The sequence below is a fragment of the Bufo gargarizans genome, chromosome 1 (genome assembly GCF_014858855.1).
Source record: "Bufo gargarizans isolate SCDJY-AF-19 chromosome 1, ASM1485885v1, whole genome shotgun sequence".
Lineage (NCBI taxonomy): Eukaryota > Metazoa > Chordata > Amphibia > Anura > Bufonidae > Bufo > Bufo gargarizans.
This window is the reverse complement of record NC_058080.1, coordinates 746,225,904-746,251,436: the sequence shown is the minus strand read 5'-3', so window position 1 is coordinate 746,251,436 and position 25,533 is coordinate 746,225,904. Positions and strand designations below refer to the sequence as shown.

General features: G+C 44.9%; 1 protein-coding gene and 1 long non-coding RNA gene across 2 annotated transcripts in view; both read right to left on the bottom strand.

Moving 5' to 3' along the window:
• Positions 1-25,533, bottom strand: part of LOC122925023 (zinc finger protein 585A-like) — a 147,232-nt gene that overhangs the window by 108,804 nt on the left and 12,895 nt on the right. The gene's annotated exons all lie outside the window — the stretch shown is intronic.
• On the bottom strand, positions 70-2,129 carry LOC122925043. Its single transcript, XR_006387486.1, has 3 exons — positions 2,066-2,129; positions 425-549; positions 70-110 (listed from the first exon to the last, which is right to left on the bottom strand). It is a non-coding gene; the product is annotated as an uncharacterized LOC122925043 (long non-coding RNA).

The window sequence follows — 25,533 nt, the reverse complement described above, 5'->3', positions numbered from 1 at the left end:
GGTGGAGGCTCTGTGATGGGGTGAGGGGTCCTGCTCCGCCCTCCTGACTCCTGGAGATGGATGATGGGAGTCACACAGTCCCCCGATGTCTTCTTCACTATTGTGTACTCCTGTGGATGGAGAGAGACACTTAGGGAATAAACCTTTCAGGGGCCATGTGTTCTCCACCGGCCCTCTCCTCCTGGTAGAACGTGCCTACTTACCTTCTCATGGCTCCTACAACATGACTATTGGTCACTGGTCACATGATACATCACTCACCATATTGGGGGCTGATCTTCAGGTTCTCCATCACTTGGAAGGTCTGGAGGCCGTTCTCCAGGACCCCGGACTCTTCCCATCACTTCCTATGATGGATTCTCCTCCCCGATGTCTGACTTGTTACAGAATACAATAAAGAGGAGAGAAATCTAGAAAAGTTTACCTCTCTGCTCAGCAGGGAGATGATCTCCAAGGTGAGGTCTAATATTCTTCTGCTGATCTCCTTCCTGTCCATCCTTGGTGGCTCATTCAGGAGAAGGGTCGTATTTCTGGTTTTCTTCATGACACCTCCAAAAAAAAAAAGAATAAAAGGTTAATCAGTGAGTCCCAGGTCCCCGATAATGAGGCAGAGAAAAAGTACAACTCATTAGAGGCAGGGGCTCGGGCTATATTCGAATTCGCGATATTTTATGAAACTTTTGTAGAATATTCATCATAAATTCTCAAATTCGAGATTATTTTATTAAATGCGAAAAATCGGCAATGTAAAAATTGCGTAATGCAAATTCGTAACCCGAAATACAGGCGTGGGTCACTTTGGCTACATTTTTCAAGCTGCTAGAAGTTTCATGAGTTTCTCCTGAGACTGGAGAAAATGGTTGGCAGGGCAGAACATTACAGTAGCTTTAAATGCAGATATATTCGTGATTGCGCTAATCAGGCAGTGATTAGAATATTTTTTCGCACTACGTACAACTTAACATTTTAGCAGGTCTGACTACAGATTACTGATTGGTGCACTAAGTATTGTTGTGGACTTGACATTGCTTCCTTCTCATTGGCCCACAAGCAAGAAGCAGAGAGCAATCATGTGTTCAGATGGAATAAAATGCAGAATATTCAATATAACGAATACTGTATATAGCACTATATTCTAAATCAGGCATCCTCAAACTGCGGCCCTCCAGCTGTTGTAAAACTACAACTCCCACAATGCCCTGCTGTAGGCTGTTTGGGCATGCTGGGAGTTGTAGTTTTGCAACAGCTGGAGGGCCGCAGTTTGAGAATGCCTGTTCTAAATATTCGCAAATTCTCGAAGTGGCGATATTCACGCAAATAATTCGCTATTCGAATATTCGCGCTCAACACAACTCATCCGGCAAAACTCAGACCCTCATAAATCTGCACTGATGGGAAAACCCTGAGCTCTCTGAGTATCTAAGCTCCTGGCGGTGCAGTGTATAGAGACAGGAGACTGAGCTCTGTGTGTATCTAAGCTCCTGGCAGTGCAGTATATGGAGAAATGAGCGTCTGAGCTCTGTGTGTATCTAAGCTCCTGGCAGTGCAGTTTGTGGAGGCAGGAGACTCTGAGCTCTGTGTGTATCTAAGCTCCTGGCGGTGCAGTGTATAGAGACAGGAGACTGAGCTCTGTGTGTATCTAAGCTCCTGGCAGTGCAGTTTGTGGAGGCAGGAGACTCTGAGCTCTGTGTGTATCTAAGCTCCTGGCAGTGCAGTTTGTGGAGGCAGGAGACTCTGAGCTCTGTGTGTATCTAAGCTCCTGGCAGTGCAGTGTGTGGAGGCAGGAGACTCGTGTGTATCTAAGCTCCTGGCGGTGCAGTGTGTGGAGGCAGAAGACTCTGAGCTCCGTGTGTATCTAAGCTCCTGGCAGTGTTTCTCTCATTCACAAAGAACAGAATATCTCATCCAGCACTGAATGATGACAACCCCCACTATCCCCACTACTCCTCCCCCATCATACTAAGCTGAGGAGCGGAGAAGGATTCCTTGTGTGTCATGGAGGAGAATCTCCAGAGGTGACATGTCTGAGCTCTCCACCACACTGTCTCCTCACAGCTCATCTTACCTGCAGGCTGGAGGAATGGCTGATACCAGAGAGAACAAGAGCCCTGACTACCGACCAGGACCTGCCCAGTATCTGCTGCACTGCCAGAGCTGAAGGACCTGGGTGACGTCACCGTCATGTGATCAGTGACTCGACTGCCAAGCTCCACCTCTCACACAGTGATCACATGAAATTGACGTCATCCCAGGCCCTTCTTCTTTTCCAGTGTATTAGATAAGAGAAAAAATATAGGATAAAATAAAATAAAAGTTAGAAGTAAATAGAAGATAAAAAAAGAAATGTGATTCCTCTGTGGTTGATATTAAGGTCCAATTGGAAGCTGAAACACAGAAAAACAAACTTACGGAGAGCACAAAACAAAAGCACCAACAGTTCTACAACAAGATGCGGACATTTGATGAACCAAAACAAGGAAAAGAAACTCCACAGACGGAGACGTAAGGCAGGGCTCAACACTAACACAGAATGAAGCCAAAACCTGACCATGTGGACCACTGCTCCAATACATCTACTGAAGGGTCTACGTATGAACCTAATAAACTTCGGGAGCTCTCTGGAGGATTTCATTCTGGCCCTACAAAGCCCTGGGTAAAAGTGAACTCTGCAGCAATATGGAAAATTATTTTCGAAGACTTTGCCTGAAGGACTATTTTATGATGGAGATAGAACCCATCCTGATAGAAGGAAATGTGACAGCTAGGAAGAAATCTGTCTGGACAACCCCAATTGGACGCAATCCCCGTCTAGATAGATAGAATCCTTCAGACAGATGACAATATACCATCCTGGATGCAGACAAGAGGCATCTATCCTATATGAGTGCCCAGGAGAGGAGGACCAGCAGATAAAGGAGGCGCTATAGTCATAACGAAAACACATATGACTATAGTACAGAAGCAAACAGGCAACTGACAGACACACCACTATACAAAACTGCAATCAGACCCCACAAAGTAGTACTATAAAGAACTTAAAAAGATTACTACTGGCCTGCCTACCATTCCATACAGCCTGATACCGGAAGCTCCAAGAACAGGGACATTTTACATGCTTCACAACCCTGGAAATCCAGGGAGACCAATAATTTCATGCGTGGGCACCCTCACCGCGAACATTTCTGGATGGATAGAAGGTGTCCTTAAACCCCTGGTGAGAAATACAGCCAGCTTCCCCCAGGGGAGGAGAATCCATCATAGGAAGTGATAGGAAGAGTCCAGGCTCCTGGATAATGGCCTTCAGACCTCCCAAGTGATAGAGAACCTGAAGATCAGCCCCCAATATGGTGATTAACGTTTTATGTTTTGAGATACTATAGGTCCTCTCATCAATATTATTCTCTCTCAAGTCAACTTCGGATCCTTTTAAAATATACTTTTTATTATTTATCTTTAAAATAAATGCCCCTTATTAGTGGCTGATATCATACAAAAAGTGCAGACCTGAGGCCGGCTACTCTTGCTGCACAATAGCATCTGCCACAATTATGACGTACAAACAGACTTACACAGTGTACAGTATGATTGGGGAGGTCATTGGTTAGTATCCTTGTATGGGAATTCTTTCCCTAACACAATCCTCCTCTAACCTTTGCCCAGGGGTCACCCCTGATGGTGGGGTTCCCTGTCCGCGTGCCTTCCCTACTTTCCCTGTAACACCCTAACAGTGATAGTGTGAACAATTAACATATATTAAATGATACTGGCACAACAGAGATGATTGTTGTCTGAAAGTCAGGTACCAGAATAGTACCCCACAACACAATACCCCAAATGATACTGCCGAAACAGAAATGGTTATTGTCTACAAGTAAGGTACCAATATAGCACCCCACAAGACAATGCCCCACAAGTAAGGTACCAATATAGCACCCCACAATACAATGCCCCAACGCGTTTCGCCCACTCAAGGGCTCCTCAGGGGGTCTTGGTTCCAGTTATATATACAATAACACTTATTGCAGTGTCTATATGGATAAGTGAAACTAATACAATCACCGTCTATATATTATACCATTTGTCGTCCTGAACGAATACTGCGGACGTCACAATTAGTAATGATAAAACAGACCTTATCAGATGCGGGCTGGGTGTCTCTGACTGCCTCCTCCCAGGAACTCGATATGGCAGTATCGAGATATGCCATATCGAGTCACTGGGAGGAGGCAGTCATGATAGGAGCTGGGAGCAAACAGTAGCAGCCCCACTATCAAAACAGGAGCTAGCGAGACATCCAGTTGACCTGTGACGTCAGCTTCTTTCCCTGCTCCGATGACGTTCCATGCACAAGTCTGACGGAGCAGGAGAAGCAGGTTTGTCTCTGTGCATGGAATGTGACTGTGGGATGTGCTAATTGGAGCAACAAGCCACGCCCCTGTACTTCTATGCTGTCTGCAGAGCATTGCACAAGAACAGGTAGGGGGAAGATCCTGTGTGTTTCAGCAATGTCATTGTACTGTACAGCTGTGACTTGTAGTCCCAGACTCCTAACACATACAACATTAGCACCCCAAAGTCAGACTGCAGACAGAGCAGCACTTTTATTCACTTTCTTTGCACAGCAGGGGGAGGGAAAGGCAGTCTTTGTTGACACCTACAAATATTCATGAGGAAAACCTCAGAGATCGTTGTTAAACACCCGCACAGCTCTGCAACTGCATGTCAACAAAGGGCCAGAACAGAACTAGGGAAAAGAGGAAATATTTTTTTGCCTAAAACTTGCTTACCTTATGTATATATTGCTGACCATCAGATTTACAGTGACTTTTTTTTTTTTTTTTTTTACATAACTCAGACAACCCCTTTAACACTCAACTACTCCTTTACTGAAATAAACTTTATGGACACCATCAAGATACAGAAGAATAAAATAAAAATAAACTCTTTACAAGAAACCAGTTGGCTGCAAAGCATATCTCAGATGGGACAGTTTCCACCTAAAACATATACAAAACTCCATCATCTACAGTCAAGCTATCAGATACAACCGCATATGTTCAAACTCTACAGAGAGGGATGAACACCTCTTTTTTAGTCAGGGATACCATCCAACTATGGTGGAAAACCAAACTGCCAGAGTCACCAGACTACCAAGGTGTGAGCTTCTACAATACAAAACAAGGTAATCATTGGGTACCTCTAGTGGTCACCTACAACCCAAATCTGAAAATTCTAAGGAAGGTTGCTCAGAGACTTCATCCAGTACTACAAAAATTGACCATTCGAAATCCAGATTTCCAGACCCCCTGTGCTAGAGACAGTGCCCTAACCTCAAAAACATAATTGTCAGAAACCAGCTGTCCTCTCCGACGACAATAGGAATATTCCCCTGCAAAACACCAAATGTAGATGGACTGAGGTAGGACACCATGACAACAGCTACTACCAGTCATGGCAACAAAACAGTGGCAAATAAGTGGGGCCTAAGAAACATGTTCAGTCTCTTACGTATTATAAAGTCTCAGATTATGTGAACTGCCCTCCACCCTCCAGCAGACAAGGTTAGTATTAGGCTACTTTCACACTAGCGTTCATAGGTCCGTTCGTGAGCTCCGTTTGAAGGAGCTCACGAGCGGACTCGAACGCCTCCGTCCAGCCCTGATGCAGTCTGAATGGAGCGGATCCGCTCAGACTGCATCAGTCTGGCGGCGTTCAGCCTCTGCTCCGCTCGCCTCCGCACGGACAGGCGGACAGCTGAACGCTGCTTGCAGCGTTCGGGTGTCCGCCTGGCCGTGCGGAGGCGTGCGGATCCGTCCAGACTTACAATGTAAGTCAATGGGAACGGATCCGCTTGAAGATGTCACCATATGGCTCAATCTTCAAGCGGATCCGTCCCCCATTGACTTTACATTGAAAGTCTGAACGGATCCGCGCAGGCTACTTTCACACTTAGAATTTTTTCTAAGTTATTAATGCAGACGGATCCGTACTGAACGGAGCCTCCGTCTGCATTAATATGATCGGATCCGTTCAGAACGGATCCGATCGAACGCTAGTGTGAAAGTAGCCTAAGTGAACACACATTAATAACGGCAGACGATCCCGAGCACCTCTACCGACCACCTTCTCCTTCTCCAGCACTCACTGTCATACACCTATAGGCAACAGCATCAGAGATCGTGGAAAGACAGAATAATCTTCCCAGGAGTGAGCCTCTAATCCCAATCGTATCACCTACGACCGGACATCTTTACCTTGACGTAAAAGGGAGAAAACAAAGCAGAAAAATCTCTACTTATCCAGCATTTTGTCATCTCCCTTCCTCCCAGTCGCGGACACTTTCCAGGTCAGTCACTTGGCTTGGCTTTTCAGAGGGGCCGCCAAGGACTGTTGGCGCTGAAACCTGCGCAATTCTTTGTTCAACTGAGCTAAAACCTAAGTTGATTACGGCTGAAAAGCAAATGAAATAACAGGTTGTATCTTAAAGGAGCTCTGGGGATTATTCCCTGAACTGGTTTACTATAGCGACGATGATGGATGGTTACAACACAGCGGAATACAATGTTATACCAATCACTATAGTAGTAATAGATAACACACCTTACATCTAAAGCCTCATTAGAGGCAGGTGGTCAGTGATGCATCCGTGAAGCTGTCCGTGAAGTATGTGTTGGGTCCCTGTGACCGTTTTTTGCTGTCCATGTTGCATCCGTGTTTCACTGACACTGAACAGCTGAAAAATAATTTTCAAAGCATCTCTTCTTAATGATCCGTGAAGCATGGATGCAACATGGATGGCATCCGTGTTGCATTCGTGGTTTTCACGGACCCATAGACTATAATGGACGTGATGGATCCGTGAACCTGGACATAATAGAACATGCACCCATGCTAGAAACACTGACCCACGGACCGTGGTAGAACACTGATGTCTGAATACACACATTAAAGTGAATGGGAACGCATGTTGTCCGTGGAGAACGCGTACAGCACATGTCTGTGAGACACTGACATGTGAATGAGGCTTAACACACGTCTGGGGACATCTACATAAATTGGGAATAGTCCAATACATCTGGTTACCTTATTAGCATATTTCTGAAACACAGATAACAGAAGGTCTAACACCTGCAACATTTAACCCCTTCCCGCATCGCACCGTACGACGCATTGAAAACTTGTCACTGTGAGATTACTCCAACAGCCAGCCTTCGTAATCAAGGGCAGCGGGAGGTTGTACCCCCCTTCAGCCCAGATCGCTGCGATTGGCTGGTCAATGCAGGTAAAAACCAGTGCAGGTTGTACTGACGAGTATAATGTGCAAATCAGCCACAAAAAACGCACCAACAGCAGAAAAAAAGCAGCGTTACCGCACAAATGATACAACTATGGAATTTGTATCTAAATATTACAACATCAACCTCCCGTAACCATAAAGCTTGCCTCCCATATCATCCAACCAAGAAGAAAGAAGAAAAGAAAGAAAGAAAAGGAAAATTAACATTGTGTGGTTTGCCACATCCACACAATGAAATGAAATCTAGTCCAGTCTTTGAATGTTAACCATAGACAGGGTATAAAAGCCAATTCAACGGCAGACAGCGGGTAACCACTGATGAAGGAGGCAGTCTGGGCCTCCGAAAAGCGTATAGTGAAAACTTAACAAACCCGCAATCATACCACTGTATGGACACCATTGAATACCTTGGAAGCGCTTCCAACAACTACCTTCCCCCTTTATTTGATTAAAAGATCGCTACACAGTGATCGCGAACGGACCCGAGACACGTGGGACGCCATAAATGTGACGTCACACCCACGTGGGACGCCGAAGGAAAACACTTGAACGTCCAGAAAGGCGTGCTAACAGCCGCAACTCACGAATCAATCGGAGAAGGTAAATTACAGTCAGGGTGCGGTCCTTTCTAACGTGTGGGACGCCACACAAGGTACAGCACCCGACTGACATATTAACATCTATAACCCTGCTAATATCATCATTGACAGTGACTGGCTACCAACTCATAGGAGGGAAGTATTGCAAATGATTAATATATTTACATATTAACTTATCAACAAACTAACTGCATTGAAAACTATCGGAAATTTACTAACAACCACGGAAGGTGGAGATGACTGCTCAATGATCTTTTTATTCTTCTTTCTGCAAACCCATTGATTTACTTTGGTATCCAAAAACTACTCAGAAGTCCCTTTCTCCAGGGTGAGTCCAGTGCGTGCATTTTAACAGCATCATACCAAGTATTAGCTTCATGCACCAGTTTTATGCAATATATTTTTACGATCCTCCCTTACCCTCTTCTTTTTAAAGTATATGCTTTATGATTGATTTTTATATGAAATAAATGCACATTTTACCCACAATCTTGTACTGCTCTCTAGGTGTTCTACCAGGTGAAGAGTGCCGGTTTTCCATATTTTTATTGTATAACTTCCTTTCCAGATTGGGTGAATCAGTCGAACCTAGAGCACCTACACATTGTATTAGTCAGGCGAGCCACCAGTAACCCATCCCCTTTCTACACAAAACCGGGAAATCTCTCGCCTATTTGGCAAAGACTGAAGCTTCTCAAATGGTAGTGGCAGCGTTTAGACTGGAATCTGGGGTAGAGGAGTCTAGACCAGAAGAGATATGTGCCCAATTTGCCTCTTATTATAATAAGCTCTATACATCAAGGTATACCCCCGCAACTGATAGCTTGAAGACATACCTAGACCAGATTGAGTTCACGAGACTATCGGAGGGAGATAGACAGATACTAGATTCCCCAATATATGCTGCAGAGATTCAGATATCAATGGGCTCTAGGGCATCCCACAAGACCCAGAGTCCGGATGGCTTCCCTGCCGAGTGGTATAAACTACACACTGAGGGTCTTAGTGACCGGCTAAGCAAATTATTCAAATATGCCTTGGAGACCTCAGAGTTACCATCATCCTTCTCTGAGGCAGCAATTGTGGCGATTCACAAGGCGGGAAGACCACCGGATCAGTGCAGTTCATACCGACCCATTTCACTCATAAACTTAGATGCCCAAATCTTGGCTAAGGTATTAGCTTTACGACTAATGGGAGTCATCCTATCTATTGTGGGGACAGACCAATCTGGCTTTATGCTGGGAAAATCTACGGATATTAATCTCAGGCACCTCTATACCAATTTACAGATCAAACAAGATAATATGGGCAATAGAGCCATAGCCTCATTAGATAATGAGAAGTCATTCGATTCGGTACAGTGGACTTTCCTTTGGGAGGTCTTGGAGAGATTTGGGTTTCCAGAAAACTTCCTGCATTGGTTACGACTCCTATACCGGTAACCTACAGCCAGTGTCAGAGTTAAAAGGGTTGTCCGAGTTATTTTTTTGTTCTATGTTCCTAACTAGGCAAATATAACAACTTTACAATTAACTCACTTTATCTGCAGTGCCTGGTTTATCAGATTTGACTGAGGGTCACATGACCTGTGATGTCAGCTTCTCTCCCTGCTCTGATAAAGTTTGTTTACAAGCCTGTAAACGAGAGGTCACTGTGCCGGCCACGCCCCCCTTCACTGCCGGGCTGTCTGCTCTCTCCTAGGATTCTTAACCCCTTCAGCTGCACAGACTGGGTAGGTGCAGGCAGTGACAATTATGGGCACAGGAGCTGACAGACTAGAGAGAGCATTGTACAAGAAGGTAGGGGAAAGATCCTATGTGTATTAGCAGTGTCATTATACAGCTGGGACTTGTAGTTCTACACTTACAAGTTGCTGTTGATTCTCCCAGCACTCAGGGGAGCTCTTGTATCCATTCCCTTAGCAGTGTCATTATACAGCTGCGACTTGTAGTCCTACACATACAACATGCTGCTGATTCTCCCAGCAGGCAGACATGTCACTCAGGGCAGCTCTTGTATCCACTCCCTTAGCAGAGCGGGGGGAGGGGCAGAGATTGTTTTTATTGCATGTAAACAAAGGGCCAGAAAAGAACCAGGGAAATGAGGAAATAGATATATATTTTTGCATAAAACTTGCTTAGTTATATATTGCTGCCCATCAGATTTTCAGTGCTATATATATATTTTTTCATAACTCAGACAACCCCTTTAAAGGATATCTGTCAGAACCGTTCCCTGTACATAGTAAAACAAAACATGCAATGCAACAGCTTTCTGCAAACCAAATAAAGTACAAAATTGCATAATAAATGCAAGTGCTATACTAATAATTTAGAGATGCTTGGCAAATCATTTTGTACAAAATTATTTGAGCCCGTCTGCCGCACGTCAAGGCGATCTCTGTAAGATGGGTTCCTAACACTAAATTCTACCTGTTATGTGCCATGACGTCTACCATACAGCGAGTGTAGGTTCCACATGCATGCTGGGCCTGCTTTAATTTCTGTCATTTTTGGTGCCAAAATGGACTCCATTATATCCAAGGAATGCAGGTACCAACCTGCATGCCGGGCCCATTCCACACCACTCCTGGTGCCAAATGGCCACCAAAGACTGCAATGAGAGTCCACTACAGCGATGTCCCCTACCCCCACTAATATTCGCTTTGGTAATGGAACCTCTGTCATGTCTCTTAAATAACTGCAATAGAATAGAAGGTTGGAGTATTGTGGGTATAACTGAGAAAAGAGGAGATGGAGGGTCCTACACATCCGTTGGAGGAAGTAACTACCATCCCACATTTCTAATTAGATCCTCATTGCCAAGAGTTGAGAAGGCTTGCTCTATAGTTTAACCAGGGCTGCCAGAGCTGCAAAAATCTGCCTCTGCTGTGATACGTCCAACCTATCAATTCCTCCATTTGGCACATCTGGTGGACCCTGTCCCGCCACATATCTAATGTTGGTGGATCAACTGATCTCCATTTTACTGGAATCAAGAGTTTTGCGGCCATAAGCAGGTGCGTGGCCAGATTATTTTTCCCCGGGTGAAAATCTGGGGCGGGCAACCAGAGTAGTACCAGCTGAGCTGACAGCCTCAAGGTCATTGCGCAAATCTTGTTCATAGCGCATTCAACATCTGCCCAGAAAGGACGAATGGCCGGACAGAACCACCAGATGTGAGACAGGGAACTAGTGGCGGCAGTACACCTCCAGCAAAGATCAGTGGGGAGCAACTAGATTTTAAAAAGGTACTCAGGGGTTCTGTACCATCGTAACGCTATCTTTCCCACTCAGCAACCCATGGTGGCAAGTTAGAGTCTCTCGCACTGAGGATTTGTCTATAAATGAGGGTGGTGCCCTTGGGGCAGGCTTAGCAATAAAACGTAGTTCTCTAACCACGTCGGGTCAGGTAATGGGATGAACATAGAGGTCATAAACTGCCTACAGATGTTCTCAAAGTCATTCCTTTGGATGAAGTCCTTTCCAGGAGCTGGATCACCTGAGAGGGCAGTATAGAAGCCGGTTGAGGCCTGGATCCCTTTCATATCTCCTAATTTGTGACGTGACAATGAGAGCCAAATGCCCGATGGAGATTTAATTTGTGGGAACATTAGTGTGGGTATAACTGACATAGGAGCCAAGGGAGAAATCTTGGCCTGAGTAGAGGTTAATTCCTTTGACTTGTGGCAAACATGAAGCATCCCTCTGGTAAGTTTGCTTTCTATTTTAGTCCCTTCTCCTGCCCTCTCAGGTATCCACAGCCTATGAAACGATTCCTTGCCTAACAGGGCCAATTCTAAGTCTACATGCATACAGTGAATCTCTTGTCTGGTCAGTCTAAGCCACCTTTCTAAACTAATGGCCTAGATGTAGGTCGATAAGTCCGGGAGGGAAATACCCCCATGTTTCTTCCTACGGGAAAGAAGACGAAAGGACATTCTAGGGCGACCCTTATCCCATAGATATTTGCTCATGATGGATTGTAGTTTATTAATGAAATTGCCTGGAACTAAAATGGGAAGGGCTCTTAAGGTGTACATTACCAGCGGCAGAATGTAAGTGGTGAGGACATTCTTTCTACCTAGCCAGGTAAGAAAAGGAGAGCCGCTCTTCGAGAGAATGGAAGTGACTTTGGAGAGTAGCGGGGGGAAATTAAGACTAAACAGTAATTTGGGGTCCATCGGTATCAAAACCCCCAGATATTTTATTGCTTGTGTAGGCCATTTAAATGGAGTGAGGGCCTTAACCTTAGTGCGTAAGGCAGCTGAAAGGGAAATGCCCAAGGCCTCCGACTTATCAAAATTTATCTTGAAATTTGAGATGGTCCCAAAAGATTCGAATACCTGCATAACCTCCGGCAGAGCCTCTTCAGGGTTTGTCATCAAGAGCAGTAAATCGTCCGCAAAGGCGGCCATCTTGTGGGTGTAGCTACCTAATTTCACCCCTTTGATCATGGGGGATTGGTGAAACTTAAGTAGAAGCATCTCTAGGGTGAGTACAAATAAGGTGGTGGACAGTGGGCATCCCTGACGGGTACCATTATTAATTTGGAAGGCGCCCGATAGGGTGCCGTTGACCAGTACTCTCGCAGATGGTGCAGCGTACAAAGTGTAAATAGCTCTAATGAAGTCCTCGGGGAAGCCAAAGGCATTTAGTACTATACTCATATAGGCCCAAATGACCCTATCGAACGCCTTCTCCACGTCTGTGCCTAACAGCACAAGGGGGGGGACTTGGTTTTGATGGCGTGGGTGATCGCATGTATCACTCTACTAATATTATGTCTGCCCTCTCTGCCTTCAACAAAACCTACTTATTCTTCACCCACCAGCCCAGGAAGCAATCTCAATATCCTACTATTAAGCAATTTAGCCCACCATTTCAGATCAGTATTCAGCAGCGAAATCGGCCTGTAACTTCCACAGGCCTCCTTATCCTTCCCTTCTTTGTGGATAATCGTTATGTGTGCCTCATGGGCTTGTGGGGTCAAAGAACCACCCCTGAGGAGGAGGTTACATACATCAACAAAATGGGGGATTAGAATGTCCTTGAATTTTTTATAATAGGAGATTCCAGAAGGAATAGAGGCTAGGACCTTGTCTACCTCTTCTACTGTAAACGGCTGAAGCAGCTGGTGCATATCATCCGCAGATAGCTTCGGGATAGTGATGGAGCTAAGAAACTCCGATGTGCGTTCATCGATTTGCTGTCTGGTGAGGGGTACCGGGAGGTTATACAAGGTCGAATAGAAGGAGCAAAACTCCTGAGCTATCGCTGGGGTATTAATAAGTCGGGGGCCCGAGGCTGATTTGATGGCTTGAATAAAGGACTTGTTCCTTTGGCCCTTGATAAGGTTGGAGACTAGTTTGGAGCCCCTATTCCCGTGAAGGTATTGTTTAAAACGCAGGGTCCTCAGTGCCCTAGCCGCTCGGACGTTCAAAAGGTCAGTAACCTTATGCCTCAAACACTGAAGCGACACCAAGACCTCATCTGATTTTGTTTTCTTGTGAAGAGTTTCAAGTGTGGAGATCTGCTGAAGGAGGGAGTCTAACTGTTTCTGTCTCACGTCTCTTGGCTCTAGAGCCTAAGCTTATAAGTTCCCCTCTGACCACAACCTTATGTGCCTCCCAGAGTGATGTCCCATTAGCGAGATCTCCAGCATTTTCCTGAAAGTAGTTTTTAAGACATTACTCAACTGGCCTGCGTATGTGGTTCCTCCTCCAGGAGCGTCTCATTCAACCTCCAGATCCAGGATCTCGGAGGTAGGGCGTGAATTCTCACCTTCACACTCACCGGCGCATGGTCAGAAACGACTATGTTCCCTATTCTGGCCTCAGTAACCGAGGACAGCAGGTGGTTAGCGAAGAAAATATAATCCAGACGCTGATATGTATTATGCGTCCAGTGAGTGGAAGGTGTAATCTTTTTCCTCAGGATGGAGGAGGCGCCAGACATCCGAGACCCCTAAATCCCTGAGGGTGATAAGTAGTCTCCTCAGCTGTCTCCTAGAGGGGGGACGACCTGTAGAGGTAGAGTCTTTGGAAGGGTCAAGTGTGAGGTTAAGGTCTCCCCCCATGATGAGGTATCGCTCCTTAAATGTTTTTAGAGTCTCCAAAGTGTGGAGCAGCCAAGTGAACTGCCCACTGTTTGGAGCATACAGGTTCACCAGTGTGAACATAGTGTTTGCTACTTTACCTTTCAAAAATAGGTAGCGCCCATCAGGGTCAGCTAGTTTGGACGCCAAAGTAAAAGGAAAATTCTGCCCCAGGGCTATGGAACCTCCTCTGGCTGCTGAGGAATAGGAGGCATGAATGCCATACAGGAAAATGTTTGTTTACGGTTTTGGGTATGTGTAAGTGTCTAAAATGGGTCTCCTGTAAAAGCACTAAGTCAGCACACTCCTTTCGGAGCAAATGGTAAATTTGACTCCTTTTCTGCGGGGTGTTCATACCATTCACATTAAAAGACAGTACCTTCAAGTCAGACATGTCAATAATGGGTGGTTCTGAGCAGATAGGCTAGAAGACCAGGTGGGTGGCGACACGGGGACAACAAATAAAACACGAAATATGAACATAACAACTGATAAGGTATTGAAGGTAAATACTGAAAAGGTAATATCTACCTAGGGGGTCACGGACCCCGTCAGGGGGGGAATTAGTGTGAAAACACCCAAGAACCAGGTCCCACACACTAAGCCCAACACAGGGAGAACAGACAGTAGACATATGAAAAGCTATGTAGAGCAGGAGCGTGGTATATGAAACAAGCTCTCTGAAATACTGCATAGTGTCACCGCCGCAAGCGCAAATAAGACCAGGGTGACTGGACCCCATGTGTGATCAACAGAAAGCTGGTCGGGCGGCACACACTATACTAAAGATGGCGGTTTGGTAACAGAACAAAAAGTAGGGCAAGGGGGAAGGAAAAGAGGCAAAAAGGGAGGGGGATGGAAAGGTGAGGGAAAAGCAGGTGAGGATAGAATCAACAGCATGGAAATCAAGGAAATTAGACTAATATAACATACAAAGGGGGCAATTAAGGGGCAGTTAGGCAGGAGACATAGAACCTGAATCCTGCAAGGCTGAGACACAGTAGCCGCCGCAATCTCAATGGCGGTGGGCCCCGGAGTCCCATATCAGATAGACCTCAGAAAACTCCTGTGGGAAGCAAGTTAGGGGATCCTCTTCTTTGGGGATCTCTTCTTTTGCGCTAGACGCCAACCCTCCGTCTGTGGCAGGCTTGGAAGGTCCGTTATCGGGTTGCATGGAAGCCATGATTGAATGTCCAGGGCTTCTGATCCCAAGGCCTCCCATATAGGCGGCAAGTCCTCCGGGAGTCTCACAGTGTACTGTTTTCCTCCAATGGCGGTACTAAGGCCGAAAGGAAACAGCCATCTGACCGGTAATTTCTTATCTCTTAACAGCGTGGTTAATGGGCGCAGGTTCCTGCGCTTGGCTAGCGTGCTCGCCGCCAGGTCTTGAAACAAAAGCACCTTATGGCCGTCCAGGGAGACATCGCCCTTCTCCCTAGCCGCTCTCAGAACGGCTGCAGTATCTAGAAAGTTCATGAGGGCACAGACAACGTCTCTGGGCGGTTCACCCGCAGCCGGTTTGGGCCGAAGAGCTCTATGAGCTCTCTCAATAACAATGGCGGCGGCCTGCTCTTCACCTACTAGGGAGGCAAACAGACAGCGTACAGTATCGGTCAGATCCTCCGCTTGCACCGTCTCAGGTATTCCCCTCAGGCGGACATATTTCCTTCGTCCCCTTTTTTCATGGTCCTCCAGGTTCAGGAAAGCTGTGTTAATCATATTGGACATAGCCGTCAGGTGATTGTGGACTCCAACTTCATGCTGGACTAATAGATCATGGCTATCTTCCAGGTTTTCCACCCGGTGGCCAAGCTGCTGAAACTCGGCCTTGATATCCGACAGTTCTTTCATGACCGGGGTAAGGGCCTGGGCCAGCGATTGCTGTAGGAAGCTTCGGGTAAGAGGTAGGGAGTCCGACTCACCTCTATTGTATGTTTCAGCGTCGGAGCTATCAGCTTCCGAAATCGGCTCCTTCCCGCTCAGAGAGGTTGCGCGCCTCCCGCGCCATCTTGCCGCCATCGGGGTGCGATGTAGATTGCCTATTAAGGAATTAGTTCAGGTCCCCCTAAGTCTTTTTCATCTTCAAAGTGGTCCCAGAAGCTCCGTCTCTGAGAGTTTTCCCCATCTTGGGATCTGCGTCTACTGATTAAGGCCTCATGCACACGACAGTATTTTTTTCTCGGTCCGCAAAAGGGGGTTCCGTTGTTCCGTGATCCGTGTCCGTTTTTCCTTCCGTTGTGTTTCCGTGTTTTTTTGCGGACCGTCTTTAAAAAAGGAATGGTTAAAAAATTAAAATTTTAATAACTCCACCCAGGATACTGGTATAAATGAAGTGCACCTGAGTTTTGTTTGGTGGCCATTTTCTGTAGTCTGCACAGAGTACAGAGGTGATTTTGGTTGCTTTTCTTTGCAATTTCACCATGGATGATGCATCTGAGGACGAGGTCTTAATGCATTGGCTTGCTTCTCGGCGATGGGGACCGCGCACTCCTTTGTTGCCTGAGGAACCTAGTAGAAGGCGTAGATTTTGGGTCCATTCGATTGTTTCCCAACGTTACCGGAAAGGACACTTCCATACCCTATACCAAGATCTGCGGCTGCATCCAGAGAAGTTTTTCTCCTTCTGCAGGATGTCAGTCAATACATTTGATCGCTTGCTGTCGTCTCTACGTACTGTCCTTACCTTCATGGACACCAATATGAGGCGCAGCATTACTCCTGAGGAAAGGCTCATCGTCATGTTGAGGTAAGCAATATTTAATTGATCAAGCTTCACCAGTAAGGTGCCGTGCTTCTGTCAGGAGGAACATGTGTTTTAAAATGGCTGCTGTTAGACATGTGCTTCTGTTTGCTGAAGTAACCTTTCTTTTGCCATAGTGTTTGGTGTAATTTTATTGTAAATTTTTGGTTGTGCCTACCGTTAATCCCTGTCACATAACACCCAAATCTTGAAGGTTGTCTATTCGTATGTGCAAGTTTGGAACTTTGGTTCCACAAACGTCCTCAAGACGCTACAATACTCCGCAGCACTCGCAAGAATAGTTTGTGACAAAATGTTTTTTATAGTCAGTCAGGCAGCCAGGTTACAGCAGCCTGTATCCTGGCCGTGTGAGTGACTAAATCTCCTTTATTAAATAAAACTTTATTGGGTACTGCATCAGATTATATTGTAGTGTCTTTAAGCTTTTGGACCCTCAGTCAGGATCCCTAGCTGCGTGCACCACCCTGCTTGAAGCCTATATGCCAGTCTGTACCCTATTTTGTGTGTTTGAGGTTGTTGCCAAACCCTGTGATTTTCAACTTTCGTCCTCATCATGCGTAATGCTCACATAATAAGTGTTAATTTGCCAATAACGTGCAACATTTCAAAGGGGCTAAAGACAGTAGTAGAAACTTAGTTCTGGTCGTACTGCCCACACCCCAATAGCTGATAGTGTTTTGCTCGTAGCCCCTAGTGTTTGCCTTATTTATTTGGTTTTGGCCACAATGGACATAGGGTCTTTTATATCTTATCTGGTGTCCAACATTATATGTCATTGATGTATCTGATGTTCCCTTTGTTTTTCCGCTGTTTGATTTTTTTTCTTTACATTTTTCCACAGATTCCTTGCAACGGGGAACTCATTTGCATCGCTGCATTTTGAGTTTCTTTTAGGAACCTCGACGATCTCTCGGATTGTACGTCACACTTGCCAGGTCATCTGGCAGCAACTCCGAGAGACGGTGATGCCGCAGCCCAAGGTGGACGATTGGCTTCGGATCGCTGAGGGCTTCCAAATTTCTGCGCAGTTTCCAAACTGCATCGGGGCAATGGATGGCAAGCACATCCGTGTGAAGAAGCCTCCTCACTCAGGGTCCCGATTCTTCAATTATAAGCAATATTTTTCGGTAGTGCTGATGGCTGTTGCTGACAGTAACTACCGGTTTATAATGGTTGATATCGGGTCCTATGGAAGCACTGCTGATGCTCACATCTTTAGTGCTTCTAGAATGGGTGAGCGGCTTCGTGCCAACCAGCTTGCCCTGCCCGAGTCCAGAAGACTGCCCGGATCTGCTGGTCCGCCGGCTCCATTTGTCATCGTGGCGGATGAAGGGTTTGCCTTAACTCACCATGTTCTGCGGCCCTTTCCAAAGCGTGGTTTGGATGTCAGGAGGCGTATTTTCAACTACCGGTTGACTCGTGCCCGTCGGTATGTTGAGTGCGCTTTCGGAATACTCTCTAGCAAATGGAGGGTGTTTTTGTCATCCATACAGATGGATCCGGAGAATGCTACCCTGGTGATTCAAGCTTGTGTTGTTCTACACAACTTCACCAGGATTCACGAGGCTTCCTCTTCTGTTGACATGGAAGATTTGCCCGCGTCAGCAGGTTTGGGCTTGGATCGGACCCTGCATAGACGACCTGGGACTGCAGGCCTTGCAGTTCGAGAACTCTATGCAGACTACTTTCTAAGCCCAGAGGGGTCCTTGCCATGGCAGAGGGACGCAATTCGTGGCAGTGTTTGATTTCTTCTGTGCTCGTTAGTTTTTTTTTTGTTTTCCAGATAGCTTATGTAATTTTAGACATAGTTGAGTGTAGGGACTCGCAAGACAATGAGGACCCTTGACGTGGGCTTGCGGGCTGAGGTTTTTGGGAACTAAAAGCAAATCAATCTTTTGATCCCCAAACAAGATCTTTGTTTTTCCAATTTTAGAAACAGCATTAATGGATTTGCTATATGTTTCCCAAAACCTTCTAATACCTCTAAAAATGTTTTTTTTAAAAGTGGCCGACACCATGTAAAATAAACTTGTTTTACTACTACAAGTATTGTTTGTGTCTCTTTGAAGTGTCTTTAGAAATATGAGTGATGTATATTTTAAAACTAGTTGAAAATTTGAAATTTACACTGTCACATTCTACATGTCGTCCTCATACATGATCTGCTTTTTTGCTACCCAAAAGAAACAATTGTAAGTGTTGTTGGTTGAAAATGTACATAGCCAATAGCTTTGCAGGACAAACATTAGGATAATATTTTATTTTGCCCAAACCCAAAATTTGAGAAAAGGTGGGTTTGGCCGTGTGCATTCTACTCTCATCTATTATTTTTTTTACATTACCTCAACACCTAGTTAAAAGAGCAAGATCATTGATGGCTAACCTTGGCACTGCAGCTGGGTAAAATCTCCAACTCACAAGATGCCCCCCTTGCTTCGTTGATTAGTTTAAAAAACACGATCAAAATAAATGGAGCATGCTGGGAGTTGAAATTCTTTCCCAGTTGGAGTGCAAAGGTTAGCCATCACTGCCCTATCTAATAATTTGTATTGCTACTTCTCCATCCACAAATGGTTGAGTTGTTTGGAAAGCATCATCCCATAGTTTTATCCGTTTTAGATGCCATCACATTTTGTTAGGCTTTATAAATAAATACAAGACACATTCTTTTTGACAAATTTTTTAAAGAAGGAAACCAAAGGTCTCCGCTAATTTTTAAGCAAAAGTATGTTGGCACAAATTTGCCCATTAATAAAAAACACAAATATAACATAAAAACAAAAGAACACAAAATTAAAGATCAAACAAATCCCTGGTGAAGGGACCAGGCTGGTACGAACTGCCAGGCCTCTGCTGTTGCTGTGGCAGTGGGGCAGTGGCATAGGGGGCAGCCTGTGTGAAGAAATGAGAAGCTGGCCGGCTGGCTTCTGGGGCCACCTGGTAAGACGGGCCAGGTACAGGGGGGCCATGGGGTTGGGGTTGACTTGGCCCAGCAACATGTTGCGCACGTGCTGCAAGTATGCGCCGTCTCACGTTGCATATTTCTGCGAGTATATCTTCCTCGTAGGGGGAGGAGAAAAGCTCAATGAGCATCGCAATCCCCGCCACGCAAGGGCTCAAGCGGTGGGCAGGGACGCCCCTGAGTAGCGGACCCAGCCCCCTCACCATGGCTTCTTCCGGGCCCTCACTCCTCCTCTTGGCCAGGAACTCTATAACACGGGCATCTATTTGTTCCCTTGTATCTGGCGCCGAGGAAGCCTGAGGGCCAGTGCGTCTCCGCCTTGGATGAGGCTGCGGGGTTGGATCCAGGGTCCCCTGTGAAAGGGTTGGCGGCTCCAGAGGTGGCTGTTGTGGCTCCTCAGCCTGGGGATGGGTGGGGCTGCTCTCCGGGGAGAAAACGGCCAGAGTTTCACTGCCCCCAGCATCAGAATCCTCCGGATCGTCTTCCAAGCTGTCCACAGTACTGTATGGAAACATTATAGATAATTAGATATTAAATTAATGTTGTCCAACATTGTGGATTGTCAAAAGGTTTAGATCAATCAAAAATTAAAACAAAGGAGTCTACTCGTTTGTACAAGTCCAAACTTTTAAAAAAGAGGATTATCCTTGTGAGATGAAAACTTAACATATCCATTGAAACACTAAATAATCACTGATGAATCCTAATGTGAGCAAGTACTCTTTTTTTGACTGTTAAAAAACTGAACACTGATAGAGGTTTGTGGATGTCCTGTGCGAAAAATGGTGAACACATTCGAGGAGCTAACCAAGTGCTGAAATTCTCCACATCGGCATTGTGGACGTGTTTGTACACTCTCACACTCGTTTGGGTTTATTCAAGCTTCCAAAATACTACTTCCTGAACATTTCAAATGCTTCCTAAGGTCAGGGTTGAAGTTTATCTTCAAAAACTGCACCAGGAATGCAGAAGGTGCATCATTAGTCAATGTATAATACTACAAAGTATTGCGCATTTGGAATAATATCTGCATGGAAAACATTTTCGGAAAATGAAATACAACTGTAGAATATTGTTTAAGGAAATTTTCATAGTCACGAGGTCCTGTTGATAAACTATAAGGTAAAAACAATACAAAGCATTAAAAAATATAGAAATACTGCGAAAAAATCTAAAATGGGAACACTATTCACGCACCTCTGACTGGTAAGGCCTGGGCCAATCGTTAGCATATATTTCGAACATATCCAATGTAAAGGGACACATTCTCATATTGACGATCGCCAAACAAAAGGCCAAATATATGTCAAACAGCAGTATGATGATAAAAAACGTGCCATGCACATGTGTCATCTCCCTTCTAATTTCAAGCACTGATAGCACTCTATCCCATCAGATATCTAAAAGACTATATATTTCACAACAAGTGGCACACAGGATGAAGAGAGACAGCAGAGGGCAGGGCATGTGCGATGTGTTTGTGTTGTCTCGTCATACTGCTGAAAGAGTGTGGGTTTTTTTTATCCATTTTTAATATGGATCGAAAAAAAGCACATACACCGAGGTAAGTGGTGATCAATAGATAATTAACATATTATAAATATACTTACGGCCTCAAATCCATCACCGGCTTCAGAAACTCCAACTGTGCCGTATAAATATATGGCCTTTTTCGGGCACCACCCTCGCCACTTCGGCCACGCTCATTAAGTTCCCGGCGGAACTGATCCCGGCAGCTGTTCCACCGGGTTTTGGTCTGTTTCACTATTGTGACAAAAAAAAAAAAAGTTTGAGAATTTTGACTTGTTTATAAAAGTGACCTTTGGGAAAATTCAATATAAAAAAGATCCATAAATTAGGCACAAACGGAGGATAATTTGGCCATAATGAAAAAAAATGGAACACATGCTACAGTACTACCATTTTGGACATACTAATTTAAAACGTTCAGGAAGCCAGGGAATAATCGTGCTAGGCATTGGTATGCAAAATAATGCACAATATGCGTTAAGTGTCAACTATAGCATACGCAATTAAAAACTAGAACAAGTGCCACCAACTAGCAGGTGCACATGCATAGTATCCATTACTACAGTTTACAGTATCATAGCTAGGGCCAGGCATTTCAAATACACCCAATAGTAGGAGTACGGTGTATTTTATCAAATAAATTAAAAAGTCAAATCCATATATAGGCATATATATAATATAAGGGAGGGGAATGTAAAAAACAAACAGTTTATTAGGAACATGGAGCTAAGCGTTCCGCAGTATCACGGCCTAGCATCCTGGTGAGAACAGGAGTTCATGTCATTATTGGTTGCTAGGACGCCGTGCACCTAGTGCCGCCACTGCAGTACCGTAATACACTCGTATGAACTATACCAGGGTCTGACTGTACTTCAGGGTCGACAAAAAGCACACCGCATCATAGCAACAAAAGAGGATGCCAGGCTGGGATACCGCGGAACGCTCACCTCCGTGTTCCATGCTCGTATGCAGTTTTTGGCACATCATGTAATTATAGCACGTTCAATAGTGACAAGACAGGGACCAGGACAGTGCAATGACATTGCTGGTACTTACCTAAATCTGCCCGGCCTCTGGCATCAGCTTTTTGCCATTCCACGCGCCTCATGGACCTGGCCACTTTCTCCCAGGAGACGTCCTTTCGGACCCTGTGCTGATACACGTTCAGCCTGCTGTCCCACAGTTCAGACCTCTCCTGCACCAACGTGATCAGTTTTTCCACGTTCCACTTTGGCATTGTGAAAATTTATGGAAATATAAGCCACAGCTCACTACACCAATAAAGCTGGGCTAGCGGTGTGGAGCTCTGGTGGAGCTCTGGTGAAGACAACCTACACCATGGCTTGCTGGCTCCGCCCCCTGGCGGATTCTCTGGCCTGAAGGTTAATTGGGCCAAATCTGCTGTATCTGGTTGACGGAGGGGGGGGGGACTCAGTCTCGCCTAGATCTAATCTATTGGTGGTTGATCAATCTAAATATCTGGTAATGATAGTACATAAAGATATACAGCAATTTATCCCACTCAATACAATGGCCGAAAGCTGAAAGCATGGGAGACTCTTCCTCTGTCCCTGATAGGGCGTATTAACATCTTCAAAATGTTACTTCTACCCGAGCTATTATATGTATATAGGGCGGCACCAGTTGTCCTTCAGAAACCCCACTTTGTGGCTATTGACATATTACTGACTCCATTTCTCTGGGCCAATGTGCAACCCAGACAGGCTAGGGAAACTCTGAAAGCGCCATTCGCTCGGGGTGGTCTGGCTCTGCCGAATATGTACAGATACTACTGTGCTATCCAGTTGACATATGAAAGTTGGTGGGTAAGAGCGGATGCAAATAACCCGGCAATAGTGTTGGAAGCGGCACTCTTAGGATCATATAAGGCTCTAACAAATTTTCGATACAGAATGGGGAAATATCCAGTTAGATGTATTACCTCTAATATGACTGTGGTAATAAAAGTCTGGAAAAAACATGTGCGGATGTGGGGTAACAGAGGTGGAGTGGGAGGGATGGTCCCCTGTATTGCCATTGTGGAGGAATGCACATGGAATTAAATATTTGACCCAGCTATTCTCAGAGGAAGTTTTTAAAACCTTTCATGATTTAAAGGAGGAATTCCACCTCCCTCAGAACAGCCTTTTTAGATACTTTCAATTAAGACACGCTTGTACAGAGCAATTTGGTAGTGGCAGGATTAAGATAGAACATGGAGAGATTGAAAAAATTGTTAGACGTACAAATTTGTGCGAGCCAGTATCGACCCTTTATTCAGTGCTTATGTCCCAGTTGACCTCCCTGTTGACCAGAGCCTTGGCAAGGTGGCACATGGATATCCCGAGATTAGAAGATAGGCATGAGAGGGATATTGTGCATAACTGGAGGAGCACTGTCATATGTGCTAGAGACCAGCTGATACAAGTGAAGTGGATACACAGAGTTTATTTAACCCCGATCAGACTAGAACGAATGCGTCGCCTTAATAGCTCCCTATGTACCAGATGTAATGCAGAAGCTGGCACTCTGATTCACGTGATCTGGGACTACCCGAATATTGCGGAATTCCGTCCACGAGTTCCTGAATCTGAAGTTAGGGTTACTGGCAGTTTGCTCCCCTGAAAATAGCTTGTTAGGATTGGTAGATGACCTGTTGTAAACCAAATACTCTAAGATGGTATATCGACTCCTAAAGTCCCCTCAGTTCAACATTGGGTACATCTTATAGATAAAGCACTGCCAATGTATAAAATGACATATCTAGCTCGAGGCAATCTGGAGAAATTTGACAAAATATGGGGATTGTGGTTTGCTGCTAGAACATCGGTAGCCTGAGGAGAATGGGGACCCTGCGGCGTCGCGGAGGAGTGTATGTGTGAGCGAATGATACCAAAATACAATACACAATTATTACGGCGAAAACTTAAGCTTGGAAAAAGTACACCGATGGACTTTTGTGGTACATTTTTAATATATCAAATTGCTGTTGACACGTTTTACTGATCGTTCTGCATTTGTTCAGTGAACTGTTTATTTACCTCTTCAGGACCCTGCAATTTTTCACCTTAAGGACCAGGCCATTTTTTGCAAATCTGACCAGTGTCACTTTGTGTGGTGATAACTTTAAAACGCTTTTACTTATCCAGGCCATTCTGAAATTGTTTTTTCGGCACATATTGTACTTCATGACAGTGGTAAAATTGAGCCCAATTTTATTTATTTTTTTTATTTAAAAAAAAAGCTAAATTTACCAAAAATTTAGAAAAATTAGCAAATTTCCATTTCTCTACTTTTATAATAGATAGAAATACCTCAAAAATTGTTATTACTTTACATTCCCCATATGTTTACTTCATGACTGGATCATTTTGTGAATGCCATTTTATTTTTTGGGGACGTTAAAAGGCTTAGAAAATTAGAAGCAAATGTTGAAATTTTTCAGAAAATTTCCAAAACCCACTTTTTAAGGACCAGTTCAGGTCTGAAGTCACTTTGTGAGGCTTACATAATAGAAACCACCCAAAAATGACCCCATTTTAGAAACTACACCCCTTAAGGTATTCAAAACTAATTTTACAAACTTTGTTAACCCTTTAGGTGTTCCACAAGAATTGAAAAATAGAGATAAAATGTTAAAATTTCACTTTTTTGGCAGATTTTTCCATTTTAACCTCCCTGACGGTATTCCCGAGCGTGACTCGGGGTTAATTTTTGCTGCCAGAAGCGGTAACCCCGAGTCACGCTCGGGGTAGATTGCAGAGGGAGCCGCGGGTGTCCTTACCTAATCCCGGCGATCCAGCGATGTTCCCCGCTGTGATCGCCGGTGAGAGCCCCGGCGGATGTCTCATCTCTCTTCCTGGTTCCGCCTCTGTGAGCCGCAGCGCCTCACAGAGGCGGAACTGGGCGGGAGATTCAAAAAAAATACATTGTATATAAGTCAAACACACACACACACACACACACATAAAGTTAGGTGATACAATCCTGTCAGATTACACTATCACCTCAGATTTGACATCTGATCATTCTACACTGCCCTGGCTGCCCTTTTAGCTGTTTTTTCTAAGCAAAAAAAATATATAAAAAAAAAATATATTTTTTTACCATGGCATCAAAGCGTCACTTTAGCATCACCAAAGCGAGTTTGGATCAGATAAGTGACAGCGACACAGAGCCCCTCGCAGAATTGAGCGACAGCGATAGCGATTCGTGGAAAGATTCATCATCCGACTCTGAACCTGACCAGAGAAGTGGCGACAGCGACGAATCTGCACTTGAGCTC